Raw genomic sequence first — 23,916 nt, 5'->3', positions numbered from 1 at the left:
TCATGGAATGAATTACTAATACCACACACTGTTGTCAGAAACACAATCACAGGAACTACATGTATACTTCTTTAGCCTGTACTTCAAAATGTCAAACTTCAGAAAAAATATCACAATACTGTCTCACTTCTCAACTTATACATATGAGCATCTGGCAACTTTATTATGCTCTTTTGTATAGTTGTCCCTGAGTATTTTTGCTGAAATACTAATTGTATTAGAAAGGCAATAATTTATGTTTTTCATTTGTAATAGAGTTCCATTGATTTCTTAAAAATTCTGGAAGACAGTACATTAGACATTATGTATTAATTTCATGATTAAAAAACAGAAATCATTACCAAGTATTAGATCAAACCACCAGTTAAAGAACTAAGTGTAGGATGGAGTTAGAGAATATCATGCTAAGCAAAATAAGCCAATCCCAAAAAAATCAAAGTCCAAATGTTCTCTCTGATAAATGGATGCTGATCCATAATGCAGGGGGAGGGCATGGGAAAAGTGGAGGAAGTATGATTGGGCAAAGGCGGAGAGGGGTTGGGGGCAGGAAAGATGGTAGAGTGAGATGGACATCATTACCCTAGGTACATGTATAACTGCATATATGGTGTACAACCAGAGAAATGAAAAGTTGTGCTACAACTGTGTAAAATGAATCAAAATGCATTCTGCTGTCATATATACCTAATTAAAATAAAGAAAGAAAGAACTAAGTGTAGTAAGCAATAAAGTGGGTAGGGTGGACTATGGCAAAATGGAGTATACAGGCTCTGATTAAAAGGCACAGCTACTATTCAGTAAATGCTAATCCAACTAGAAAAGATAATTTAATTTTTGAAGACACACAGGAATTTGAATATTTCTGTGAAATATCCTTCTCTTGAAATACTGGAAAGTAAATTCAAGTTCTTTTTTTAAAAAATCCACAATGGGGCTTGGCTGTATCTCAGTGGTAGAGTGCTTGCCTAGCACATGTGAGGCAATGGGTTTGATCCTTAGCATCACATAAAAATAAACAAATAAAATAAAGGCATTCTGTCCATCTACAACTACAAAAATTTTTTTTCTTTAAATCCACATGTAAGCTTAAAAACAACTTCTATGGTTTAGTTTTTGCCTCTGATCTGAGATAAAATGCACACATTGCTTTTGGTAATGGAATTAGTATAATTCTTCAGGAGGGAGGAAAGAGAGTCACACATTATGGATGACATGCTGCTGGCCTGAAAATAAAATAAGTATTCCAGAAAAGAAAAGGAAGACCTGCACAACAGTACTGGAAGACATAGTAAGAACCCTGGAAGTCACCCTGACCCATCTTTGCCACAGGAGCCAAGCTTACATCTCAACTACACAGGTCCTATAACTTCATTTTTGTTGCTATTGGGGGGATAAAAGGATGAGGGGAGAGTGTGGTGTAACAGACTTAGTAGGGTGAATTCCACTTAGCCCAGTTTTGCAATTGCCAGCCTACTTTTTTTTTTAATTGTTTTTGGTTGTAGATGGACAAATACCTTTATTTTATTTATTAACTTATTTTTATGTTCTGCCAAGGATCAAACACAGCACCTCATGTGTGCCAGGCAAATGCTCTACCACTGAGCTACAACCCCAGCCCACCAGCCTACTCTTAAATATACAAATAAGAACCTCCTCTTGCTGTACCAGCTGAGGCTATCCAAAGACACAAATATGAGATCTCAGAGAATATCATCACTTTTAGGAGTCAGAACTGCCGCACAGCCAAGGCTCTCCTGGGCAAGGATATACATATCCATATCCACCTCTTGGGACAGCACCATGGTAGGATACTGCTGTGCCTTGATCCATTTACCCTGGGTCTGCTAGCAGACCAACTGTGTTAATAAAATGGCACATTTGTAAGGAGCCTCAGAATTATATGCCATTTTTTAAGCATTCAATCAAGGATAGCAAGAATGTTTATCAGAATACAGCAAGAGATGATAATGTCAGGTAACCTGACTCAGTAATACCATTTACAAGTAACCCAATCCAGCAATATCACTTACATTTATCTTTCTAGAACTCAATGGGAGAAAAATGTATAGAAGGGGAGATGAGTACAGGTTCACCCAGCTATAGACATGGGATGCAGAAAGTCAAATCAGATGCCAAACTCCAAGAAGACACCCTGGAGACCCAGTTCACCTGACCCTTTGTAACCACTTAAGTTTCATGATGTTAAAATGGACCATGACCACAACACTGGAGTCATTTCTTCTATAGCATTCCCAGAGGAATTCTAAATGACCATCACATGTCTGTCAGAATCAGTGAATGTGTATATCAATTGGATCGTTGTCTGTGAGGGGCCAATCAGCAACAATGCAGATGATCCATCCCCTTGGCAGTTCCACCTGCCATGGACCCATGGGCTAGGTACCAATTCAGAGACATCCTAGGAATCCAGAGTAGGTTCAATGCTGTTGCAGACCTCTATGCACATGGAGTGGGTGTGGGTGGGTATGGTTTTAAGTATGGCTGTGGAGGTGTGTTCCTAGACATAGAGTTCTGAGAGGTTACTGGGCCTGAAATACCTGAACTGGCCTCACCTGACTCCAAAACTCTTTTTGACTTGTCCCTTCCCCAGCTCTGTCACCCCTCTGCCCAGCTTTGGGGCCCTGGCTCAGGCAGGTGAACAGACCTCACCAGCCTCCTTGTCTACTTCATCAGCACACTGCCCATTTGAACTAGAAGTCCTGCCCTCCTTCCCTCCCTTCCAATGCCTGTGGCTTGAGTTTCAAAGCTACTATTCCCCCAGGTTCTTTGGCTGGGCCTAGATAGCGTGCTGGCTCCCCCATGCCAACTGAGAAGCCCCATTTCAGATTGCTTTTGTAGAAGAAGCAGGGCCTAGGTCAGGGATGGGCTGTCAAGTCACAAACCTGTAAATAAAAAAAAATCAATGCTGAAAAAAAGAAAATATATAGGAACAAACTGGAGGCAGAGAATAAAAGTTTAATTTTACCATAGGAATGATACAACAGGAAATTAATTTCCATTAAAGTAATTTGACAAAAGTGTTCAAGATAAGCTAAAGAGACAATAGAACAGTAAACTCTAATGTGGCTAATACACTGAGGGGAAGGGCAGAGTTGGTCACTGTGGTGAGATATAAGAAGACATAACTGAAGTCAAATGATAAATCTCCTCCCACAGACTATCTGCTGTCAACCTGAGCTGCTAGCAGAGAAGTCGCCACCTTTAGTGTTCCAGAAGTGAATACAGGAAGATGATATTGCTCCCCTGCAGATCCATTAATTTCCTTCTCAACTCCATATCTACCCATTCTAGGTTTTCCTTCTGCAAGTTTCTATTATCAGGTGACTGTGTGCCGGGCAACAGCTTATAGCTTGTAAGTACCTCCTCAGAGTAACATGTAAGTTTAGTTTAAATAACAAATAATCAATACAGTGGTGGACATACTAAGACCACAGCCTGACATTAATTATATCAATTGATTCAACCACTATTTATTACATGCCTTCTATGCACCAAGCACAGAGAATATAATAGTAAATAAACATCCCTGTTCCCAAGCAGCTTCAAGTTTAACTACAGAGAACAATTTTTTAAAACTCTATGAGGTAAATCCACATATCAGTTATTTCATTAAACACTTACTAAATGTCTTCTATGCATCCAGTTTGTCCTAAGATGTAGGTATGGAGACATAAACAGGGCACAATGGCTGCCCAGAAGTTTTCATACTCAGGATGAGAGAGAAATCAATAAGACACCATAATGCAGTATTAATACAATAACTGATGTGATGAGTAGTAAAAGCAGCATAATACAAAAGAAACACTACAGGAAATCTCATGTACCTTTGTATAATTGGTTGTTTTCAAAGAACTTTCACATATTACTTCATTTTATTGCAATAGCCACTAGGTAAGAAAAAAAAAGTTAAGGCTATGACTTTCTCAGGGTTACATCAAATAACAATAGAGCTAGAACAAGAAACTCCAACTCTTGTTCAAAGTCCAATGCTTCTTCCTTTTGTCTGACTCCATTCCTTATACGACCTTGGATAAGTCACTTGGCATTTCTTTTTCATAGTTTCTTCATCTGTAAAACAGGGAGAATACCTACCTAAAGTGACTTAGAGAAGATCAAATAAGCAACCTAAGTCAATACACTGAGGGACATACAAATGCAAGGTACACATTATAAGGTATGCCTGCTTCTCTTGGGAAAAAAAGGTATAGGGTGCCAAAACATTGAGCAAATAAATGAAATGTGCTAGATTCTAAGGCACACAGGTGAATTCAAGTTCATCCATATAACTTAAATTATGACTAATAAATGCAAAAGGACCACAGTTCATAATCTCTTCTACAGACCCCCTGACCCCACAAGGCAAATATCAATCAACTTGGAAAAAAATGCAATCACCTATGTACCAGATTCTATTAAAGATCCTATCTGACACTCAAGTCACAGGAAGAAAAGACAGGTTCTGTTTACATGTCTCCCCAAAGATAGCTTTTTTCTAGTCTACCCAAAGAAAATATGAAGACCCCACATGCCCCCATTTACCAGCCTTTTTTTTTTTGGGGGGGGGGTACTAGGATTGAACCAGGGGTCCTTTATTACTGAACTACATTCCTAGTCCTTTTGTTTTTTATTTAGCTCTCACTAAGTTGCTGTAGTTGGCCTCAAACTTGCAATCCTCCTGCCTCAGCCTCCTGAGTCACTGGGATTAAGGCCTGTACCACCACATCCAGCAGCTCTCCTCTTTGAAACCTCAGACTTACTGTCCAACATAGTATCTATAGAAATAGGAAACTATTTAATTAAAAATTCAATTCCTTAAATTTAATTCCTTAGTTGCACCAGTCATATTTCACATATCACATGTGGCTAGCGATGACCATGTTGGACACACCAGATGTAGATACAGTTCCATCCAAACAGAAAATTCTGTTTCACAGAGGTGCTTTAGATACTATATTTTCATTTTTATTACAACTCTGACTAGACTACCATCTTTTTAAAAAAATATTTTTTAAGTTGTTGACGAACCTTTATTTTATTTGCTTATTTATATGTGGTACTAGGAATCAAATCCAGTGCCTCACACGTATGAGACAAGTGCTCTACTGCTTAGCTACAACTCCAGCCCCTGGACTATAGTCTTTTTGAGGAAAGGAGTTTTGTCTCACATCTCTTAGTATCCCCAGTTTACATAGCAAAGTGCATATCATACACCAAGCATTTGCTACCTACCTACCTAACTGGATATCTCAAATATAGCAGACTACTCTGTCCACTTTCCCCACTCCCAATACAAAGGCACACAAATCCTAACAACAAACAAGACAACCTCTGGTGGAGGAAGGAGTCATGGAAGGGGACACTGTACCCAAAGGAAGAAGGCCTGCTTTCTATTCTGGATGTGCTAGAAGCAAACCATGTCACCTTGAGCAAGATACTTACTTCATTTCTTCATCTATTAAAAAGTTAGAACTAAACGCTACAGACTCTAATACTAAAATTTTAGTCATCCTATACCAAAAGAAATCATGTATTCTATCCAAAAGGCCTTATACATGTCAGGGAAGACATCTGCTAACACTGATGTATGCCCCAAATTGAAAGGAATCCATTCACAGATCTCAGGCTACCATGATTAAAGTCACTTTCAATCTTTCCATGAACATGTGGAATTTTTCATCCTTATTTTAGAGACTTAAACCTCAGATGAAAAGACTGAGTTTCTTCCATGTGCTACCACCAGAACTGGAGACTCTGGTCATATGTGATCAGAAAAAATAAGGACAAGTTTCTTGAGTACCTGGACTTAACATGAATTATCCTGTCAGTTTCTGTATTAACCTTAGCCTAAAAACTGAGCAAACAGTACTTAAGTGAACCAAGAAAAGTTATCCCATAAAAATCTTTACACTGTTGGGCTAGGGATATAGCTCAGTTGGTAGAGTACTTTCCTCACACACATAAAGCGCTGGGTTCTATCCCTAGCACCACACACACACACACACAAAAAAAAAAAAAAAAAAAAAAAAAAAAAACTTTACACTGTAAAGAATGTCATTATATGAAGTGTATATTTTTATTCAGTCTACACATTTCACCATATTTAACTGGTATAAAAAATTTTATTGCCCCCAAACTCTAATAATGATCTTCACAAACATACTCACCTACTTTATAAATTTTACATGGTTTAAAGACTAACCAAAACCAAGTCCAAACCGAATTACTGGTCTGTTTTCTTTAAAACTTGTAGGGAAATGGCAGTTCAGAATTCTGCAATGCTGAATTTGTCAATTCTTAAGTAGTTCTTAAGTTGTCTCTGCTAGTGAGTAGAATGAACTACAACTAACTGCAATTTCATTTACTTGCATTTACTAATAAACAAGACAACAGTATTCAGTGTATGACAACTAAACATTTTTCTGGACAATGAGAGGGGAAACACATGCAAATGCCTAAGGGTAAAAGAAAGGTTTCCATCATAAAATTGATTGTATCTGAGTATGATAAAATGAGACATTAAAAACCAACTGCTGTTGATTGCACACGATTAGTCCTACAGTGCCTTGCCATTGGTAAGAACTCAATGTGTTTGTTCGACTGCTAGTCAGATAAAATAATGAACCTAACTAGCACATTCCCAAGGGGGAAAAAAAAAAAAAACTCCAAACACTACAAACTACCAAGTTCCTTTATAAAAATGAAAACAGAGAAAATTCTATTTGCAGCATAAAGTTTATCAACAGCATAAAAGAGACTCAAATATTGCATTAAGTAAAACTTTTAAGAGTATCTATGTAAAGCACTGGAAGGAATACAGAGATGGAGAAAATATGGTCCCTGCCCTCAAGTTACTCATAATCCAGTAGAAGGGACAAAACTAACACTGTAGAAAATAACTGGTAAATTCCATTATGATGATGCTAAAGAGGAGACTGGAAAAACAAAGATGAATGGGGGTTGGGGCAGAGGTATCTTGAAGGAAATGTGGTAGTTACACAGCTAGAGACAGTAAGAAAAGGATTTGTGTATTGTATGTAGGAGAGAGCAGAAGTGTGTATTTGGATAGAGTGTTGAGAAAGCTTAGAGGACTGGCTAGGGAGAGGAACAGCATATGCAAAGAAGACCAAAAGGTTAGAGACACCATACCAATGAGTACTGCATTACTTAGGAAATTGCAAACCAACAATTTTACAGGAGATGTACTCATTTTAAAGGCCCAAGTGACTCAGAATTCCTGCAAAGAAAGTTACTTCCCACCCCCAACAGCCTATCACAGGTGTAATGGAAGCCAGTGGGCCTATTGAAAAGATCCCTACGGATGGAACTTGCACTTTTAACAAGTGCCCAGACATTTCTCCTGCACACTTAAGCTAGAGAAACATTGATGCAGCTTTTGAGATGCAGAATTACCTACTGTTGTGGTCCAAACTCTGCTGAACACGTGAATCACAGGGGGAACTTCCAAAAATAATGACAGCTGACTTCCACCACCTAGACATTCTGATTTAATTTGTCTGGGGTGTTATGTGGGAATCAAGAATCTTTCAAAGCTTCCCAGGTGATTTTACCATGCAGCAAAGTTGGACAGCCACTGACCTAATTGTTAAGAACTTGACTCTGGAGCCAGCCGGCTTGGATTCAAATTACCAGCTATGTGACCTTGGGAACCTAAGTCACCTAACAGCTCAGGGCCTCAGTTACCTCGCCAATAAAATGGGGATAACACCTATCACCTCAAGGGGTTGTTGTGAACTTAGCTGTGCAGAACGTACGTCCTGGCGCAAAGCCTGCAGGGCAGCAAGCGCTGAAAAGGGTTAGCTGTTTACTCTCATCACCAACTCTTCCTCATCCCAGCATCACCGTGCAATGGGCAGCATCATCCCCACTGGGCGGCAGCAACTCCGCCAACCCTTCCGCTGGACCAAATTCTTCGCGGAGTTGTCTTCCAGGCTCCAGACCCGCCCCCTCCCGCGGGTTGCCAGGAGAGAGCTTCGCCCGGCCAGGGCAGCTCCCAAGGGCCAGCTTGGGTTTGCACAGACCAGAGAGAAGCCGCCGACCCTGGGGCCAAGGTACCCTACCCCGGTGGCTTCCCTCAAAATTCGGAGATGCGCTTCCGAAGGTCAGGTGCCTGGAGCACCCAGAGCCCAGAAACAAGCCTCAGCAGTCCCGCGACCGCCAAAGGGAAGAGGAGAAGATGGGAGGGGAGGGTCTAGCCGCCGCGGGGCCGACAGCCCGGTTACCTGAGGCGACGGGCGGGGCCCGCATCGCTGGGGCGGGCGCCGCCGCCGGCCGCACTCAGCTTTCCGCCTCACGCGACCCGCGCCATTAGGCCTGCTCTTTCACCGCCCCGGCCGGCCGTCCTCAGGCGGTCAGTCAGTACACCAGTCGGTGACTCTCCCAGGGCGCCTGGGGACGACGAAGGCCGGTCGGGCCGGCCGGCGGGGCTCTGCTCAGGCAACTTCCGACTGCCAGGGGCGGCGGCGTCAAATAACTCCCCAGCCAAATGGGACACTGCGCTTGCGCAGTGCGCCTGATCAGAGACTTCTGAGGGGCCGAGCCGGTGGTGTCAAATAATTCCCGAGACATGGAGCCGGAAGCTGCGCGTGCGCAGCCATCCCAGAGGGCCGCGCGAGGCATGTTCACTCCTCCCTTTCCGGCTCCAGTGGAGAGCGATAAGTGAAGTGACGGATGCCGGTACCTCCGTGCAGCCCGGGAGCCACTCCACCTGTGTCCCAATGATTCATACGACAATCTAGACTCAAGCCTGCTACCAGTGCGGAGGAGTAAGGGGCTTCTCTGAAAGATCCTGGCTGCCACTCACGCTGCAGAAATTTCTCACATCCCACCGTTTCAGCATTCTTTCTCTGAAATTATGCCTTTTGCCCGGAGCCTTATCAGACAGGCACAGCGTTAGTTAAGAGCAGCGTTCTAACCAGGCCTGGTGTGGGTTAAAAAGATGAATCAGACATCAGTTCAGAGCCTCTCATTAAGTAACTGAGTTTGATATGGGAGATAAGACTTTTAATAGCAAGAAATGCTGATTTGAGCACCTGCCATGCACCAGACGTTTTGCAGACTACCTACCACTTTAAATAATTTGTTTCGACTTCAACGTAGAAAATAATACCAGTAGTGAGGTTAGCCCAAGTACCTTGTGTGTGTAAAGGGGGAAACTTGGGCAGAGAGAAAAGAGGAGGGAGGAATGATGAAATTCACGGAAGGGCTGGCCTTGAGACTGACCTTGGATATTCGGAGGGGGAGGGATCGGGATGTTGAGTAGTGCTGAAGGCATGCTTGTCTGAAAAGAGCAAAGAGAAAGAAAATGCAACTCCTCACGCTCTAAAAGGAGTGGCAAAGGAACTGGTATTCCACCAGAACGGATAAAACAGGAGAGCAATTCCTCAAGCCCAGGAAAGTAGCTACAGAAATGAAGAGGAAAAAGGGGTAAGAATGTGCCAGGACACATTGTGGATCAAACATTTAAATACAATGTGACACATACTTTAGGAAACTCACTCAATATCTATTCCAGCCACCCTTCCTTTCCCTTTCTACACTACAGAGGCTAAAAAGCAAAGCATGTAGTCACCAAGCTCCCTGCAAGTGTGGCAGTGAGACAGAGTCCTGCACAATAAAATATAGACTGAAGGCCCAGGGAAACCTAAAATAAAAGGGGAGTATTGGGAAATCTGTGTCCTTCTCCTTCTGCCTACTTCGCTGTTCCAACCGAGATGCAACAGGCATTCTGAGACCATGAGTGGACTGTACTAAGAAAGGTAGAAAAGAAAGACAAAAGGGCATACCCAGGCACCAGTGCAAACCCTGTATTTCCTTCCCGTTTTATGAGGGGAGAATCTTTTTTATACCATAGTTTTCTGTTTCTGGAGTTTTCTGTTACTTGCAACCAGACACATTCTTAACAATGAATAATGAACACCTGTATAGATTAGAAGAGAAACAGGAGATGGGAATTGGAAGAGTGACAGGTACAGAGGACAGAGAAGCTTTAAATGTTTAAAAGCCTTTGAGATTATGAAAATACCTCCATCCCCCCACCTTGTGGCTTTAATTAATTCCTGAAATTCTGCCTTATGGGCAGCTTTTGAATGAAATAGTGTACATTTTTACTGATTTAAATGGGAAAAGTTGTGTGTTCAATTCCAACCTAAACACCTAGGATTTTTGTTTTATTATTGTTTTTATTTCACAAATAATACTGTAAAAAATAATAGAAATTTTAAAATCCCACACATTATTATCTTACTCACAATCATGTGTTTTTTTTCCCATGGTCATTTTTATATGCATTCATAATTATGTTTACCATAATAGATATGATTTTGAATTGATTTTTTCTGCTTAAAATAATAGCACTTAATTTTTATCATCTTTGTTAAAATGTTTCTTTTTAATTCACACAATAATTATATGTATATACATGTATATATATGTATAGGGTACAGTATGACATTTCAAACATGTACACAATGAGTGATGATCAAAGCTGGGTAATTGGTGTATCTATCACCTCAGACATACAGACAATTACATTCAAAATCCTCTCTTCTAGGTATTGTGAAATATTCAATTATTGACAACAATAGTTATCCCACTGTGCTACAGAACACTAGATGTTATTCCTCCTATGCAACCACTTCTGTATCTTTCTTCATGCCCCTCTCCCCTTACCTTTATCTACATCAAGATCAACTTTTAAACTGTCACAAGTGAGAACATGCAGTATTTGTCTTTCTGTACCTGGCTTATTTCACTCAACATAATGACCTTCAGTTCCATTCACGTTGCTATAAATGACAGAATTTCATTCTTTTCCCCTGGTACTGGCAATTGAACCCATGGGTACTTTACCACTGAGCTATACCCCTAGACCTTTTTAATTTTTTATTTTTGAGACAGGATCTCATGAAGTTGCTGAGGCCAGCCTTGAACTTGCAATCCTCCTGTCTCAGACCCCTGAATTACTGGGATTACAGGTATGTACTATCACACCTGGCAATATCATTTTTTATACTATTGTGTGTGTGTGTGTGTGTGTGTGTATGTGTGTACCACTTTTTTATCCATTCATCCATCTGTGGACACCTAGGCTGATTCCTGGCTATTGTGAACAGTGCTGCAGTAAACACATGAATGTAGATGTCTCTAAAACATAACTGATTTCTGGATCACATAGTAGTTCTATTTCTAGTTTTTTGAGGAACTGTGATACTGTTCTCCATAATGGCAGTACAAATCTACATTCCCACTAACAGTTGATGAGAGTTCCTCTTTTTCAAATCTCATCAGCACTTGTTATCTTTAGTCCTTTTGATAGTAGCCATTCTAATTAGGGGAAGTTGGTATCTCATTTTAGTTTCAATTTGCATTTCCTTGATGATAAGTGATATTGAGAATTTTTTCATGCACCCGTTGGGACATTTGTTTAACATCTTTCAGGACATGTCTATCAGGTAATTCACCCATTTTTAAGTCAGATTATTTGTCTTTTTTGTTTGTTTTTGCTTTTGTGGTGTAGTAGTTTTACTGTTGAGCTGAGTTCCTTATATATTCTGGAAATTAATCCCTTGTTGGATGAATAGCTTGCAAATATTTTGTTTCATTGCATAGTTTGTCTCTTCACTCTGTTGATTGTTGCCTTTACTGTGAAGATTTTAGTTTGATATAATATCATTTATTGAATTTTGCTTTTCTAGACTGTGCTTTTACAATATTTTCCAAAAAATATTTGCCCAGACTGATGTCCTTTTGACATTTCCTGTATATTTTGTTCTAGTTGTTTCATAGTTTTGGGTGTTTCATCCATTTTGAGTTGATTTTTTTTAAGAAATAGGGATCTAGTTTCTTTTTTGAGAAATAGGGATCTAGTTTCTTTCTTTTACCTGTGGATATCCTATTTCCCCTTACCATTTGTTGAAGAAACTTTCACCAATGTATGTATTTGCTGCCTTTGTCAAAAAATCAGTTGAGGGCTGGGGATGTGGCTCAAGCGGTAGCGCGCTCGCCTGGCATGCGTGGAGCCCGGGTTCGATCCTCAGCACCACATACAAACAAAGATGTTGTGTCCGCCAAAAACTAAAAAATAAATATTAAAAATTCTCTCTGTCTCTCTCTCTCTCACACCTCTCTCTTTAAAAAAAAAAAAAATCAGTTGAGGGCCTTGAGGCTGTTGGTTTGACCCAGTTGTTGCCGCCCAAGAAGTCGCTGGCCTGCGGGCTCCGAGTAGCCTTGGTCTGCACCCACCTTCTCGACCTCGGCCACCCTGAAGGTAGGAGTTCCGGATGCCAAGATGGTGTCAGTAAGGTACAAGAAAAATGCGACTTGGAAGACAGGACAGGGAGTTGAGTCATCACATCCCTGTTTACAATGTTCTGGTACCATAGCGACTCCTGCCACTGAGGATTTATTGCCCATGATAACTCCCACCACAGGCTTGGAATTCTAAACTCACCAGTGGGAGCAAATGCAGGGAGCTCTCTATTAGGTCCGCACACAGAAGAACGCCTCACAGCTCAACATAGGAGAAATTTTTGGCTCTCTCCTTCCAACATCATGGTATGCACAGTGGACTCCATTCCTCACCATGTCTTCTCACAAGACTTTCAGGATCAAGCAATTCCTCGCCAAGAAACAAAAGCAAAATCGTCCCATTCCCCAGTAGGTTCAGATGAAAACTGGTAACAAAATCAGGTACAACTCCAAGAGGAGACACTGGAGACGAACCAAGCTGGGCCTTTAAAGAATTGCATGTAAGATAGCTTACATGTTTATGCTTTGTCAGGGCCATTGTCACCTTGCCATATCAAGCTGAAAATGTTACTTATGTCTGAATAATTGGGCATGTTTAGTTGGAATATGATTTTTCGCTTTGTTTCTAGTCTCTGCACTAATAATTAATAATAAATTAAAAAAAAACATTTTGTTTGAAAATAAAATGATTGTTCTGGATGTATTCCAGAATTTAACAAGTAAAAAAAAAATCAGTTGATTGTAAATATGTGAATTTATTTCCTTCTTCTCTATGCTTTTCTTTTGGTCCATATGATAATTTTATCCAGTATTGTGATGTTTTGGATATTCTTGATTGTAGGATGTTTTGTTGTTGCTATTGTTGTTTGGTACTGGCAATCAAACTCAGGGGAACTCGACCACTGAGCCACATCCCTAGCCCTATTTTGTATTTTAGTTAGAGACAGGGTCTCACTGAGTTGCTTAGTACCTCATTTTTCTGAGGCTAACTCGAATTCCTCCTGCCTCAGCCTCCGGAGCTGCTGGGATTACAGGTGCTTAGTTTGTAGGATGTTTTAAGCCAGGTATCGTACTACCTCTAGCTCTGTTCTTTTGATCAGGAGTACCTAAATATTTTTAACAGCAACAACAAAAAAAGTCAATGCAACAAGGCAAACAAAATTATATAACCAATAAATTATTTTGCTTAAAATCTGGCTTTTACATAAAATGTAAGGTGATAAAAACTGATGGCACTGACCAGAAAGACAGATTTAACACAGGAGGGGGTTGGTGGAGAAGAGATGCAAGTGAGTCGTTCTTTAAAAGGTGATTTTCCCCCCAGTACTCTTTAATAATTTTTTAAAACTTCTGAGGGATTTGCTTAAACTAATATAAAGATAACATGCACATGCATATACACATGCCTTGAGGGAAAATTAAAGACTAAACATCCAAACTCTTTGAAACATGAGAAAAGTGTACATATACAACAAACTACAAGATATATGAGATGCTGTACACGCTTTTGTTCCAAAGCATGATTACTGACCAGAGATGTAGAACAAATTGGGGAGTGTCTTTGCCTAAAACTGTAATGTCAAAATGTCACTTTGTAAAGTGTGTTTGAAAGGCATTGCATTGGATAAAGGAGAAGCAGTGGTGTAAACTTTTGTGACAGATGTTCTCCAAAAATGGCTGCAGCAATCAGTGTGACCCACCCCACAATCCTTACTGCAATGTCACTGACACTTCTCCCACTGAGAGGTGGAAGTATTGTTCCCTCCCTTTGTGTCTGGTTGACTGATTAGACAGAATTGAAGCTATGTGATTTTGCGGGGTAGAAGAGAGGAGAAGGCTTCCACTTGACTTGCTCTCCATCACAATGCTGACTCTAGGGACCCAGCCACCATGTTGGGAGGAAGCCCAGGCCATGCAAAGAGCCCAGACAGAGGTTCCAGCCAACATCCCTAGCTAAATCTCAATTGACAGCATCCATGGCCAGAGATCTGCATAAGGAAGATTTCAGATGATCCCAGGCCCCAGACTTCAAGTCCCTCCCCACACATACACCAAAAGGAACAGAAATAAGCTGACCCTGTTGAACTCATTCCATGGAGCAGATTCATGAGTGAAATAAGTATTGTAATTGTTTTAACCATTAAGTTTTGGGATAAATCATACAGTAGTGGTAAATGGATCATTTCAAGAGCCACAATTGAGAAAAAGTTAACTGAACAGCTGCATGTGAAGAAGGCCTGTAGCCAATTTGTTTTTGTTTTTGTTTTTGTTTTTTCCTTTTTCTGTAATTATAGAGAACCACCCTGGCTTAGTGCTACAGTTTGTATACAGTTTAAGTGTGTCCCCCAAAGGTTCATATGTTGGAGAGTTGATCTTTAGGATGGTGGTGTTGGGAGTTGGTGTGGACCCCTCTGTGTGTGGGGGGGGGAGGGGGGCGGGGATTAAATCCAAGGGCACTTTACATCTGAAGTACATTCCCAGCCCTTTTTATTTTGAGACAAGGTTTTGCTAAGTTACCCAGGCTGCCCTCAAACTTGGGATCCTCCTGCCTCAATCTCCCAAGTCTCTTTGATGGCTGGACCCTAAAGCAAAATGGCATGGACCTTAAAGAGGTGGGGCCTAGTGGGAGGTCCTTGACTCAACAGTGGGGATGCCTTGGACAGGATTGAGGTGTTTTACATGGGACCCAGGTTAATTCTTCTGGCCCCACACAGTCTAACCTATGTGACAAAATGCCACAGACTAGATAGTTTGTTTCTCACAGTCTTGGAGGCTAAAAGTCCAAGCTCCAGGTGCCAGATGATTTGACTCCTGTTGAAGACCCTCTTCCTGGTTTGCCTTCTTGCTATGCCTTCACATGGTTCAGAGATGCTCTGTTGTCTCTTCTTTTTTTTTTTTTTTTATATTTATTTTTCAATTCTCGGCGGACACAACATCTTTGTTTGTATGTGGTGCTGAGGATCGAACCCGGGCCGCACGCAGGCCAGGTGAGCGCGCTACCGCTTGAGCCACATCCCCAGCCCCATGTTGTCTCTTCTTAATAAGGGCACCAAATGCATCATCAGAGCTCCAAACTTATGCCTTTATCTAAATCTCATTACCTGGGTATGAGACTTCAACATACAAATTGGGGGCAGGGCAGGGACATACATATTCTGTTCATGATATCCTTGGAAGATTTTTTTTTTTTTTTTGGAGAGAGAGAGAATTTTTTAATATTTATTTTTTAGGTTTTGGTGGACACAACATTTTTTATTTTTATGTGGTGCTGAGGATTGAATCCAGCACCCCGCGCATGCCAGGCGAGCGCACTACCGCTTGAGCCACATCCCCAGCCCCAAGATTTTTGACATATCATTCCATAGTACCACACGTACTTCCCCCATGTACTGTCACACCTCCAACTGATGCAGTGACATTGTTCTGTCATTGTCTTCAGGCTAGGAAAAAGATACAAATGGAGACTGCTCTTCTCACTCTGCTCACAGGCCCCTTGTATTGCTCCCTGCTGGCTGCAGCAAAAATCAGCATCTAAAGCCATCACAAACCAAAACCAGGCATGGTCGCCAATGCCTGTAATTTAAGTGATTCTGGAGCCTGAGGCAGGAGGATCGAAAGTCTAAGGCCAACCTCAGAAATTTAGCAAGACTCTGTCTCAAGATAAAAAGAATTCAGGATGTAGCTCAGTGATAAAGCACCCATGGGTTAATTCCCCAGTACCAAAAATAAACAATCTGGCCTGAATAGTTAACACATGGTTGGAAAATGTGTTGCTTTATGTTTATAAAACAAAAGCCCAAATGGTAAATTTAGCATGACTAGAAAATAAATTATTCACATTTTCTTGCATACTCTGGGTAAGACTTATATTTATAGTTCTCATCAGGGAGGCATAGTAACAATCTTTGAGAAAAAGTTATCAACCAGATGATAAACTGTCATGACTAATGACATATCCAGCATTGAATAAAGTCTAGGCAAGTATAAAATCAAGAATATCTATACTGCTGGAATAATGAGTTCTAAACAATGTAACTTCCTGTGATGATAATCAGGAATGGCATATTTTATAATTAAAAAAAAAAAACTTGAAGGGTTGGTGTCTGGACTTGACAGGAACTGAAAGGAACCATGCCAAAAAAAAAAAAAAAAAAAATTGCCCTAGCCCATGCGAACCCTTGGACTGCCCTCACTAGTGTCATCCCCTCTTGCCTATGGCCTTCTTAAACTCCCCTGAGCCCACCTCTTCCACTGTTAAGGGCACCATTTTTCAGGTAATCCTAATTGCCAGCTTGGGCTCTCACTAGGTGCTCACTCACGTCCCAGAACACCCAGAAAACACCCTTTCAAGTAAAAAAGGCCCAATTCACACATACCTTCTGCTTGGGGGCAGTGTACCTGCAGAGGTTGGTTGGCTGGTTTATGGTACTGGAATGGACCTCAAAGATTCACTGTGCAGTCCTTCTACCACTGGGCTACATCTCCAGCTCTTTTTATTTTTTATTTTGAGACAGAGTCCTGCTATGTTTCCCAGGCTGGCCTCAAACTTTCGATCTTCCCATCTTGGCTTCTTTAGTCTCTGGTATTACATACTTTGCTACCATTCCTGGCTGCAGTTTTATTTAGTTGTTGTTGATATTGTGGTTGTTATTATTACTAGTAGTAGTAGTAGTAGTACTAGGGATTAAACCCAGGGCACTCTACCACTGAGTTACATCCTAAATTTTAATTTTGAGATCTTTAATATCCCCCCAAAATCTCATGTTAGGCAATCCAGGAATGTTCAGAGGTGAGATGATTAGATTATGAGAATGTAACTTTATTAGTGGATTAACCCATTTGATGGATTAGTAATTTGAATGGATTGCTTAGTGCTAAGTGTAGGCAAGTAGAGCATGACTGAAGGAAGTAGGTCACTGGGAGTGTACCCTTGGACTATATCTTTCCTCCTCATTTCTCTCTCTGCCCCCTGACTGCCATGAACTAAGCAGCTTTCCTCTACCACCACCCTCCTGCTTTACCTCAGGCTCAGAGCCATGGGGGCCACATGATCATGGTCTGAAACCTCTGAAACCATGAACCCAAACTTTTCATCTTCTATGTTGTTCTTGTCAGGTATGTTGTTTACAGTGAGGAAAAGATGACTAGCACAGGGTTTTGATAAGTTGCTGAGGCTGACCTTAAGCTGAGACTGACCTTAAGAAGTTGCCTCAGCTTCTAGAGTAGCTGGGATTACAGGTGTGTGCCACCACATGTGACAATAATTCTTAATATTAACTACATGTTGAAATGATATTTTTTATATAGTGGGCTAACTAAAATACATTACTAAAAATTTATTTCCTCTGCTTCTTTTCATTTCTTTAATGTAGTTACCATGGAAAACAATGTGGGTTTTTTTTTTGTTATTGTTGTTGTTGTTTATTTGTTTGTTTTGTGGTACTGAGGCTCATATTGGTTCTATTGGACAACATAGTTCTAGACTATAACAGTTCTTAAGAACCCTCATCTGCTTTGTTCAGAGCTGTATGCCCCACTGATGCCCACTGTGCATCAGAGCCTGATGCATAGTGAGTAATCTATTAATACCTGATGTGTGAATCAATAGAACTTATCTGCATACATGTGACCATCTTGTGGGCAGAAACTTACTTGTTCATCACCATATCTCTATTCCCTGCACCATGACTAATACCTATATCTTTGGATGGACAAATGAGCCTTCAGTCTAGCTCTCCATCTTCCTGTCTTGATTCTGTCATGTCATCTCCCACCAGCTGCTTCACATAGGTTTCTGGTACCCAGCAGTAATGCCCAGGTAGGATCATGACTTTTCTTGACGTTAATTCTGATTCTTGGGCCACCTCAGTAATACCCTTCTCAGATTTCCTCCAGTTCTAAAGACCTGGGATCATTCCTGCTTCAGACAACAGTTGTTAGAAGGACACTTTATATTTGGGTGTTGGCTATTGTCTCTAAACATGTCAGGGTCACAAGTTCAATCTGCAGGACCTCTAGATGGAGAATCTTTTTGTGTGTGTGTGTGTATAGTATTCAAGTATTTGCAAAACATTCTAGATAGTTTCTTATTGAATGTCAATTGCAATCATGTAAAACACACATAATTTTTAGGGTATGATGAAAGGAAGAAGGAACTATGTAGAACTGGAGTTAAAAAAAATAACAGTATGTAATGAAGTACACATTTACCACAGAGTTTTATAAATTGAAATTGATTTTGGAAAGACAAAATTCATTAAGAGGGTGGTTATGATTATCTTGACAAAATATCTGGGACATTTAAAGTATTGGGTTGCATTTTTCCTAGTCCATACAGTAGGGCAGAAGAGATAGATTATGTCCTGGAGATCACTGGAGTATATAGTAAGTCAGAGGCAGAGTCCAAGTCAAGACATCATGAAACAAGGTGGCAGCAAATTCTGTATCACAGAGCAGGATTCCTGTTATTGGCCGCTACCATTATAGAGACCAAGTTTTTCTGATTGTACTAGGAGAAAGCCATTGACCATGTTGAAAAAAAAAAAAAACAGTTAAAATGAGTGGAACTATCCATGCCAGATCAAGTTCTAGCTTTGGAAAGGATTTGAGAAAAAGTTTGAAATGAGTTTGTGAAATAGACCAAGAGTAAGGTCTGAGAGGTTTGGGTATACAAACAAGAACTCAGTTAAGTCTTCATGTTCAGAAGATGTCAGATATTTTGTGTTGTTCTACCTTAAGATTTTCTGTAACCTTTTGGCTTCATTTTAACTCGGGATTTATCCACCTTGGCACCATGGAGATACTGGACCAGATCATTGTTTATTTATTTATTAGGGCTGTTCTGTAAATTATAGGAAGTTCAGCAGCAGATGGAGAATCTTTTAGGAAGACAGGATAACAGGCAATAATTTGAAGCCAATGGATGGACTAGTAAAATATCCAATTTCCAGTTTCCCAGTACAAAGAAGCTTCTGAAGCCTGCTATACTCATGCTTTTTATGAAATCAGGCTGCAAGAGTTTTCACTACTTCATATACCAGGAAATGGAAAACTGGTATTAGGTGTGAGGCAGGTCCCTTCATTTCCCTGTCTGGACTTCCTTATTTGTAAAATGGAGGATAATTAAATCTACTCCACTGTGGTATGAAGATTAAATGCGGTAATTATATATGTGGGCTTAATACAGTGCATGGCATTTAATAAAAGTTCAACCAATGATAGTGATGATTAACACCAGCCCCACTGGGATACATGCTCATCAGATAAAAATAGCTGACATTTATTGAGGCATGAAGCAGGTACCTTATCATGCATTTAACATGCATCATCTGATTTAATCCTTGCTATTTGGAGTAAGTGCTATTCTGTGGCCAAATTACAGAGCCAGAAACTGAGGTTCAGGGAGGCAAAAGAACGTACTTCAGGCCTCACAGCAATTAAGTGGCCATACCAGGTTCTTATGATTTCATTAGGTGGTTTCCCAATGCAGGCCAAGTAGGGCATTCTGGTGACATGGCATTTGTAGCCCTGGAGGCCAAAGGACCTACAAAACTACTCCTGTTCCATGTTGTCCAGGCTGCCACTGGCCTCATTTCCATCCCTGAATGCTGATAGGCACTTTCCAGCTGTCAGGCACTGTGCTGGCGTGTCTGTTGGCTGTAATGAGTGTCACTGTGCTCCCTCTAGTATTGGGCACAGTGGTGGTAAACATCAAGATTTCTCATTTAAAAAAAAAGACAGGAATTCAGAGAAGACTGAACCTGAGCTTTATGGAAGTCTGAGTGCTGCCCACAGCCAGACTTTGTGGAGTACGAATGTGGTTTGGAAGTTGGAGTATTTTCCACCTGTAAGACTTCTAGAAACAGTTCTCTCACCTGAAATAGGAGCTCAATGCTCTGAACTCCTGGGTGCAGACCCTCTATGTCTTCCTGTTTCTGTTCCTGTAAACAGTTAGGTTCATGACCTATGCGAAGCTCCCCCACAAGAATCTTGGTTATCAGTGTTGTTGGTTTAGGATTTATTTATGTATGTATGTATGTATGTTGTTTTTGGTACCAGGGATTGAATTGAGAGGTGATTTACCTCTGAGCTATATCCCCAGCCCTTTTTATTTTTTGAGACAGGGTCTCACTAAGTTGCTTTAGGCCCTGCTCAATTGCTGAGGTTGGCCTCGAACTTGTGATCTTCCTGCCTCGGCCTCCCAAGTTGCTGGGCTTTCAGGCATGTGCCACCATTCCCAGCTACTGCGATTGGTTTTGAACTAAGGTCATGGGTTAGATCTATCAATGACTGCCCTCGGTGACTGTGCTTTACCAATTACTGAACTTATGATCATGGGCAAGGGGCTAGCAGAGTCAAGAGGAGGAACCTGGCCCTGAGTGCAGTGCTGACTTGTTGATCTTGGTCTCATCTGGCTGTCAACTTCACCTCAAGCCGACAGATGGTCAAAAACAGGAGGAGCACTGCAATGGCCTCAGACACCTCCTGCCTCCCCAGGTCACTGGGCCTGGTAGAGAGAGCTCTCTAGCACCCCCAGTTGTTTTAGTCAGTTTGGTCACTGCTGCAACCAAAAGACCCAATGAGAACAATTTAGGAGGAGGAAAAGTTTATTTGGGGGCTCACAGTTTACAAGGTCTCAGTCCATAGATGGCTGACTCCGTTCCTCAGAGTCCAAGACAAGGCAGGATATCATGGAAGAAGAGTGTGGTGTAGGAAAGTAGCTGGGAACATGGCACCAGGAAGCAGAGAGAGACTCCACTCACCAGGTACAAAATATATACCTCAAAGGCATGCCTCTATAACCCACATGTCCAGCCACACCTACTTTCTACAGTTACCACCCAGTTAATCAGTGGGTTAATGCATTGATTGGGTTAAGGCTCTGATAACCCAATCATTTCATCTCTAAACCATCTCACATTGTTTCACACATGAGTTTTTTGGGGACACCTAATATCTAAACCATAGCCAGTGTATGCTCTGATAGTTTGTAGCTTATGTAGGCTGCAGTCAATGCTCAGGGGCCAGAGCCCTCACTCAAATCACTCCTCCCGGACAAGGACTTCCTGTCTCCTCAGTGCAAAAGGTCACTCCGCCAACTTAACCAAATACTTCCTATCTTGTTTCCCTATGATTTTTTCCCTTAGTACTTCTTTAATATACTACATATTTTAGCACCTTATTTTATGATATGTTGCTGTTCTCCAAAATGTAAGTACTATGAAAACAGGGATTTGCTCTTTTGATTGTGTTGTGTATCAGTTCCTAGAATTTTACCTGCACATAATTGATACTTGATATGAATGAATGGAAGGACAGTGTCAATCTGGGTGGAGGTGTAGCTAAGGAAGTGACAGCTGAGTGGCTTTCTGAAGTGGGAAATGACACTCAGGTGCATAGCAGGAAAAGAACATTTTGAGGACTTGTAGGTAGTAGAGGTTGGGGCTAGGATTCTTGTGGGGAGGGCTGTATGAGGTGAGAGTGCACAGGCAGACTTCAAGCAGTGAGGAGACCTTGCCTGTGATCTATGGAGTCACTAGGATGCAAAAAGAGAAGGCAGTCTGTGAACCCTTCACAAATCAGTTTCCTTCCTAAGAAGAAAATGTTGGCAACTGTGGGCCAAGCCACCTAAATGATCATGTCCCAGACCCCTGAGGCTCCCCATCGCCCTACTGCTCTCCACCAGTCAGAGCAATCTCATCTCTTCCTTTCCTTCCCAGTGCTCCATCACTGACCTCTCCTGTGGAGCAGAGGCTAAGCAGGGCATCAGAGACCCCAGGACAGGAGTCAGGAAAACTATGGTGAGAGACGCACAGAGACACTAAAGGGGAGGGAAGTAGAACCTGCTCTCAATTGCTGAAGGGAGCTACTCAGCCATGAGGGAGTCTGTTAAGGAAAGAGGGGCTACCAACATCAAGGAACCAACAGTAAAACATCACTAAAACTAGTCAGTGGACTCAGAAATGTGGGGGTGGGGGACACTTTGGCCACATTGGGAGAAATGTGTTCATTTCTCACCAAAGGACAAGGACCATGGTAGCTTGAAATTGATCATAAGGGATTGGGGCAGGGTGGGAGGATCTTTCAGATAGCAAAAGGGAGATGACAAATGGTCCTTGGGTAAGAATTACGGTGGAGGGCAACACAGAGATATAGACCTCTGCCAGAAACGGCTGGCAGAGCCTATAATCCAGCAACTTGGGAGGCTGAAGCAGAAGGGTCACAAATTTGAGGCCAGCCTCAGCAACTTAATGGGATGTCTCAAAAAAAAAAAAAAAAAAAAAAAGACTCAAGGTGTAGGTCAGTGGTAAAGTGCCCCTGGGTTTCTTAGTACAAAAAAAAGAAGTGATTGGCAGAGTGCTCTTCAGTCCTAAGAATGCGCCTGCTGGCCTTGAGGTGTCTGAGGGCTTGGTTTTCCCTCAGCCCCTGTCACAGTGAGTTCAGTTTCGATTGAAGAAATAAACCAATGGACTCTCCCCTCTCTGTCATGCCTTTGGGAGTGTTCCTTTGTATGGACCTCACCTGAAAAGTGAAGACGGATCATGTGCTCACAGGTGGTTATACACACACATGCTGAGCGCATTGTTGTTACTGAACATAATCCCCAAAGAGCAAATAGACCTGGTGATAAATAGAAATCCCCACACCGGCATTTGCCTACTATGCTTCCAGTCCTCCCAGGGACTCTGTGTACTCTACTCCCACCTCTGCTCAAAACCATCCCCCTAAGTTCACTCCAGATCCTGGTGTGCTTTCATCACCTAGGGCTCAGAGCACTACTGCCTTCCTCCAGATCTTTGGCCCTGCCTTTTCACTATGTCCACCCCACTATCATCTTCCCTCCCAAAGCCCTGACCCCTCTGGGCACAGTGGCACACACCCGTAATCCTAGTGACTCAGGAGGCTGAGACAAGGGGGTTGCAAATTTGAGGCCAGCCTTAGCAATTTAGCAAGGCCCCAGTACCAAAGAAAAAAATTATTAAAAATAATTTGTCAGTCAACTATTTTCTTCAACTTTTTTTCTTTTTTTAATGGTACTGGGAATTGAACCTGGAGTTGTTTTAACAGAGACACATCCCCAGTCCTTTTAATTAAAAAAAAAAAAAAAAATTGTAGTTATAGATGGACAGAATGCCTTTATTTTTTTGTTTTATTTATTTATTTTTATGTGGTGCTAAGGATAGAACCCAGTGTCTTGCACATGTTAGACATGCACTCTGCCACTGAGCTACAGCCCCAGCCCTTAATTTTTATTTTGAGACAGGGTCTTATTAAGTTGCTGAGGGTCTTCCTAGATTGCTAAGGCTGTACTCAACTTGGGATCCTCCTACCTTGATCTTTAGAGGTGCTAGGATTATAGGCCTACACCCCTTCCCTCAGCCAACTCAATTCTAACTTCTACATGTGAGCTCCTAGAAGCACACAGGATTATTCAATCTCTGCCAAATCCTACATCCCATCTCATAGTCCCTAGGGCAAACCTTGGGAGCGTGCCAAGGGGTAATTCTCAATGAGTGAAACCAGAAGATCTGCTCCTGTGACCCACCTTCTTTACACTCAGCCTGGCTGGTGCACAGAGCTATTAGCAAACAAATAAATGAAAAGCAAAGAACAAGCAGCAGGGCATAT

At 41.5% G+C, this 23,916-nt stretch overlaps 1 protein-coding gene and 1 pseudogene across 5 annotated transcripts in view; one reads left to right on the top strand and one right to left on the bottom strand.

Annotated features, from left to right (window-relative positions):
* The window catches only part of Ralgapb (Ral GTPase activating protein non-catalytic subunit beta), a 106,502-nt gene extending 98,011 nt beyond the window's left edge, over positions 1-8,491 (bottom strand). For all 4 annotated transcript variants that reach the window (XM_076851839.1, XM_076851840.1, XM_076851841.1 and 1 more), the window contains exon 1: positions 8,262-8,491. The gene's annotated coding sequence lies outside the window, so the exon portion shown is untranslated. The remainder of the gene's footprint in view (positions 1-8,261) is intronic.
* On the top strand, positions 8,072-12,924 carry LOC143395819 (large ribosomal subunit protein eL39-like; annotated as a pseudogene). Its single transcript, XR_013090815.2, has 3 exons — positions 8,072-9,465; positions 10,939-11,015; positions 12,191-12,924. The product of XR_013090815.2 is annotated as a large ribosomal subunit protein eL39-like (transcript).
* Positions 12,925-23,916: the final 10,992 nt, after the last annotated feature.

This window comes from Callospermophilus lateralis, chromosome 3, assembly GCF_048772815.1.
Source record: "Callospermophilus lateralis isolate mCalLat2 chromosome 3, mCalLat2.hap1, whole genome shotgun sequence".
NCBI classification, from domain to species: domain Eukaryota; kingdom Metazoa; phylum Chordata; class Mammalia; order Rodentia; family Sciuridae; genus Callospermophilus; species Callospermophilus lateralis.
This window is presented reverse-complemented; position numbering and strand designations above follow the sequence as displayed.